Below are 6440 nucleotides of genomic sequence, written 5' to 3'. Positions count from 1 at the left end.
TATTCTCCACTCTCAATTTACCTTCCACCAGGAAATGATCTGATATTCCCCCACTCTCTCCCCTTAGAACATGTACATCCTTAACTCTTCCTACCATACTCCTGGTCACCACTATATTGTCCATTAATGCTCTATCTGCCACCCTTCCATCCACCACCCTCTCCCATGTGTACTTATGCTTGACTTTCTTCTTAAACACTGTATTTGCTATCATCAACTCTCTTTCAAGACACATCTCCACCATCAATTCTCCACTACGATTTTTGCCTCGAACTCCATACTTCTCAATCACTCTGTCAATTGCTTTATTTCCTACCCTAGCATTTAGGTCTCCCAATACAACTACATTAGCATTTCTCCCTAATCCCTCTATGCACTCATTTATATCTACCCAAAATGCCTCCCTTTCCTCTACGTTCTTCTCACTACCAGGCCCATACGCACTTACAAATCCCACATCTTCTTTTCCCAGCTTCATCTTCATCTACATCAACCTTGATGACACCTCCTTCCACTCCAGTACCCACTTACTTATCTTTTCACTTACTAGTATAGCCACCCCTTCTCTCCCTTGTCCCCTCTTCACTCCTGAGTACCTCCCAGTTACACTCCCAAACTCACAATTGCCCTTTCCTTTCATTTTAGTTTCACTCAAAGCCAGTACATCCATCTTTCTTCTCACAAATATACTGCCTATCTCTTCCCTTTTACTCTCATCTGTACCACATCCATGCACATTACAAGACCCAAACCTTAGGGTACTGGTTGTAAAACTCCCAGACCCTCTTATGCCTTTACTTTATTTTTTAGGAATGTCCCCTTTTGGGGCTACAGGTAGTAGGACTCCTAATCCCATCCACTGTCCCTTTTTTGTCGCCTTTTATGACTCAAGTGGAAAGACTTGGTGGCAGTATTCTTTTCCCCACCACAGGGTAGGTAGGCAAAAAAAGGAAATGAATATTCAGTGAAATGGTACAGGACAGTAACAAGGGGTTGGGGGACAGCATAACGGAGGGACAGTCATAGTATAAAAGTGTCATCATTTCTCTAAGTACAGTTTTCCTCTATCACAGACAAAATGATGGGTGGCTCTGGTCTGAAGGGGCGCCCCATATAGACCCTAAAGTATCAATTGCATGCTACTTTGCCACAATAACATGCAGCCAATACCCCAGACGGCACATAAACTAGAATTAAAAATAGGAGATTTAGTCATGGTCAAACTACATTCACTCTATGATAAACTTTCACCAAGGTATTCAGGTCCATATAGGGTAATTGATTCTGCAGGTGGAAATAAATATAAGCTTTTTCCACTTAGGAACTAGGGAAGAATTGATAAGCCATTTAGATGATATGAAGAAGGTTAGGTTGCAGTTGTGAAAATGGCGGCTGTGATACCCTATGAACCAAAAGAGTATAGGGAATATTTTAGTATAATAATATGTACATTGAATATTAATCTTGATGTATTTTACAGATAGTATTATTTTGATCAAATGTGATGGGAGACCTAAACTACTGGAATTTGGTGTCAAGCAGAGACATGAAGACCTTGGACCTGCTGTGGTCAGACTTGGAATCTTGCCAATACGTAAGGACAATTCACATAAGTATTGAATTTTTTTTATTTTGTGAAGCATTATGAGTGTGTCTTAGAAAAAAAAAAAAATATGTTAACAAAAGAATAAATAAATAAATTCAAGAAGAGACACTACAATACTTTTGTGACTTTTGTTGCATATTACCTATCTCAACATTGTTGAAAAGATTAAAACATTCTCCATTGAAATCTAATGTTCTTAATCAAAGTAGTGAGTTTTGCAGATCTATTTTATATTTCATTATATCTGTGTTGCAAATTATTTTGGGTTATGTTATTCTGACATGTATGTTATTCACCATTATTCTGCTTGAATTATTATTGAAATGCATTTTGGAGGGGTTACTTTTTTCTTTGATATGTATATGTTTGACATGTTTACTTGATACCATTTTATCAGTTTATGCTAGGGTAATTTAGCTTCTTATATATGATGGTTTCCAAATATATATTAGCGAGCCCTGTAGAAGGGTAGTAGAAATAATTGGTCAGGACGACCAAGGGTAGCTGCCGAGCCCTTTAAGAGGCCAGTAGATTGAGGTAGACAAGTAGATAGAGGGGTAGGATTCACTTTATGACTTGGATGTTTTGAAACAATGGCCGAGAGGAAGTTGCAGAGTTGCATATTCTCTCTTACTGTCCAATATTTGTAAACACAAGCTAGGGTATTGATAGAGGTGCTGATGTGACAAAATGTAAACACTAAGCCACTCAAGCTTGTGACAGAAGTGCTTGCATAAGCAGTATTGCTTGAGACAGTATAACAGCCTTTCTGATTGGAGAAAAGGGTGGAGGAGAGAAATTATTGGTGCATGCCCTTTAAAGGGTGGCACTCAATTGTAATGTTCAGTTATTGGATGAATTAATTAGTGATGTCAAAGCAGACTTGGCTTGGTAGGTGTACAATGATCCCAGGCGGTAGTCCTATGGTGTACTTACTAAACTAAGTTGTAGAAGTGAAATTTATTTGGAAGAAAAGAGAAAGAAAAATACATTTAATTCACCTTCGAACTGATTAATGGAACTTGACTAAAGCTTAATTAAGGAAGAGGGAGGCATGGGGCCTACAGATGAATAATGTACTAATATAAAGTGAAGAAAATTGTAAGTGACAGTGGATTTACTGAAAGTGTTAGTAGCAGCAGAACTAACATTTTATTTCCATATATATATATTATACAGTGGTACCTCTATTTATGTGTGCCCTTATGTATGCGAAATTCTATTTATGTGGTCAAATTATGGGGAAAATCTTGTTGCTATTTACGTGGAAAATTTCTATTTATGCAGGCACATTGGTGTCCATTACTGTGTGGAAAATCAAATCCCGCACTGCCATCTTGCTGACATCACCATTCACGTGCTGTGTTGTGTCTCCTCCCACCATCTTTGTTGTGTGCATGACTGGTCCTTCTTTTGGTGCCTACCCCTTGGTATTGTACTGTTTGTGCCTTTAAAATGCCTCCAAAACAGGTGAGAAGTCCTACTGAAGCTGGTGCTCATAAGAAAACCAGCATCATGATTGAGAAAAAGAGGGAAGTGATTGCCAAAGCTGCTTAAGGTTTACATGTGTGTAAGCTGGTGAGAGAGTTTGGTATGCCTGAGTCAACAATATCTTTTAAATAAAGATAAAATTCTGTCAGCTTATGTGTCTAAGGGTATAAGGTATGTCAGCACACATAAGAGGCCAGCATTGTTGGACGAGATGGAAAGGTTATTGCTTGTGTAGATACAGGAGAAGCAGCATAAGAGTGACAGCTTGAATGAGGAAATGATCTGTTCAACCAGTGGCCAGCTTACACCACCTTCAGTGCCCTTTACAGCCAGTAGGGGGTGGTTTGAGAAGTTTCGGCAATGTATGGGCATCCACAGAGTGACACAGCATGGTGAGGCAGCAAGCGTGGACACAGATGCAGCTGAGGTGTTCGTCAAGGAGTTTGAGGAGCTGGTGCATCATGAGGGTTACCTGCCACAGCAGGTATTTAATTGTGATGAAACAGGGCTCTTTTGGAAGAGGATGCCTAACAGCACCTACATTACTGCTGAGGAGAAAGCTTTGCTGGGGCATAAGCCTATGAAAGACAGGCTTACAGTGATGTTGTGTGCTAATGTGAGTGGCGACTGGAAGATCACACCGCTCATAGTGTATCATTTGGAGACGCCATGAGCATTCAAGATGGGCAACATCTTGAAGAGCAGACTTCCAGTAATGTGGCGTTCCAACCCGAAGGTGTGATCAACCCAACAGCTGTGCCAGGAGTGGCTCAAAGGGGCATACAGACCTGAGATCAAGAAGTTTCTACAGGGGAATGGACTGCCATTGAAGTGCCTCCTGCTGCAAGATAACAGCCCAGCACATCCCCTTGACATGCAGGCACATCTTCCCCAAGACCTGGATTTCATCACAATTAAATTCCTGCCTCCGAACACCACTTCCATTCTGCAACCGATGGACCAGCAGTTCATTTCTAATTTCAAGAAGCTGTACATGCATGCTCTGTTTGAACGCTGCTTCAATGCTACCACCGACACAGACCTAACCCTGCAAGAATTTTGGAAGTCTCACTTCAACATCTTGCACTGTGTCAAGATGATTAGCAAGAGCTGGGAGCAGGTTACCATCAGGACTCTACAGGCAGCATGGAAGAAGCTTTGGCCATCATTTAACAGGGTGCAGGATTTTGAGGGCTTTGAGCCTGCTTGTCCATCGGTCATCTCGGACATTGTTGCGCAAAGGAGGGACCTGGGCCTGGAGATGGAGGACAGGGATGTCGAGGAGTTAGTAGGGGGGCAAAAGGATGAACTGACCACTGAGGAGCTGAAGGAGCTGCATCAGGAGCAGGTCACCGAACTGGCCCAGGAACAGCAAGAGGATGAGGGAGACAACGATCGTGTTCAGGGCCCTACCATGGAGGAGGTGAAGGAGGCCTGCATAATGTGGAGGAAGCTCTATGATTTCATGGAGGTCACACACCCAGACCAGACACTAGTTGCAGGCCAGTTCAATGAACTGGTCATGCCTTACTACTGCCAAATACTGCACAAACGGCACTGGCAAGCAACCATCACAGAGTTCTTCTAGCCTCGTGCCAAATGACAGCGCCCTGATGAGGGTGCCGCTCCAGCTGAAGGAGCACCTCCTCCTTCAGTAAGCCCCCACCACTCCACCACCTCCTCACTCCCATCCCCCTATGCCAGCTGCAAGCCTTACCATCGGTAGGCACAAAAGATTGCTTTTTGCATTATATTTTTTACCTTGTAAGTGGTCTTCAACATTGATTTTTTGGCATTAATGTTGCAGGAACATCATAATCATACCTATTTATGTCTGTTTGGTGACAGGCTTCATCAGAGGAAAAAAAGTACTTTTTCAAGGTCAGGAATGGATTAATTAAATTAACATTGATTTCAATGGGAAATAGCATTTCCATTTACGTGAATTTCTATTTACATGGAGGCGTACAGAACGGATTAATCATGTAAATAGAGGTACCACTGTATCTAAGTCTAGTGACTTAAACAATCTTATTTCACAAATGCACCCTGTCTGTAAAATACCTTCAAATTTTGATGGAGTCGGTACCATTTGGGCTTTAGTGACATCTCTATGCTCCAGAGTTGACTACACCCATGCTATACTCAAGCTCCACTATCAAGAACCCATATGATTGTATACATATTTTGCAGTGGTTTCCACATGAAGAGATGAATTCTATTTCCTCAAAAGGATTACTGTTTCACTTTGGTATGAGTCACAGTGAGAAGGAGAGGAATGGGGTAAGTCTACAAATGTAGAATCATTCAGTGGTAAGAGAAGAGCACCAAATGAAGTGTGTAGCTGCAGTCAAAACTGTCGTCTTTGCCCTATGTGCTTGGATTGTAGGAGCAGGTAAAAGTTACTGGTGAGAATCAGAGAGGGAAGAGGGTAATTCCATTGTATCATGAGATCAAGCAAGTTTAAGATGTTGGTGGGAGGTACTACAAGGCATGGCAGTAGCAAAGGGACTTAGTTTTAAATAGGCTGCTACTGCCTTCTTTCATCGCATATTTGTTTTGTTTTATTATTGTGGCTGCACATTAAGTGACCTTGCTGTGGCACCTCCGCAACCAGGAGAAGGAAGGGAGGAATTGATTAGGGCACTTTCTCTATCCTCTTTTGTATGTAGGACAAGCAGAGTGGACCCAGAAAAGGGCTGCTCAAAACAGGCAAGGGGTTGCTGAGCTGTACTGCAGACACAGCCCCATTACCTGGTAATCACTGAACCTTCACTGCCTCTGTTTGGGTTGTGACCAGATAACTCCAGAGACCTCTTGCCCCCTCCATTACAAACCTTCACCAGAAGCAAACATTTTTTAAGTGCTATGGTATACTGACCCAAAGGGGTTAAGAATAATGCTGAAAATAAGTGAAGAATGACAAGACATTTCTCTTGTAAATCATTACTTTCATTTTTCATGTCCCTAAACTTCTAACATGCTTTCAGCTTGTATAATCCTCACACATCTGTAATAATACTCAGAAAAAAGCATAGCAGGAACCAAATGGTTCCATGTTATTTGCAGTCATGACATATGTTTTTTTTTTATATACATATATACACTAAAGAAGGAAATGGAATATTGAATATTACCAGCGTCATTGAACATATTTATTGGACAATATTGGGAAGCTATACAGGCCAGGGATATTATAAAAATAGCAAAAGGCACAAGGCACAAAGCTATAGCTACCAAGCTTAGCCTTAAAATTAATATACAGCTGCTGCTTAACAATATAACAAACTCTTACTAAACTGGTGTTAGTTCTTTTAGACACCTTTCTGCAATTCATTGGACA

The sequence above is a fragment of the Oratosquilla oratoria genome, chromosome 4 (assembly GCF_046742065.1).
Source record: "Oratosquilla oratoria isolate Oo_2021 chromosome 4, ASM4674206v1, whole genome shotgun sequence".
Classification (NCBI taxonomy): Eukaryota; Metazoa; Arthropoda; class Malacostraca; order Stomatopoda; family Squillidae; genus Oratosquilla; species Oratosquilla oratoria.
This window is presented reverse-complemented; position numbering follows the sequence as displayed.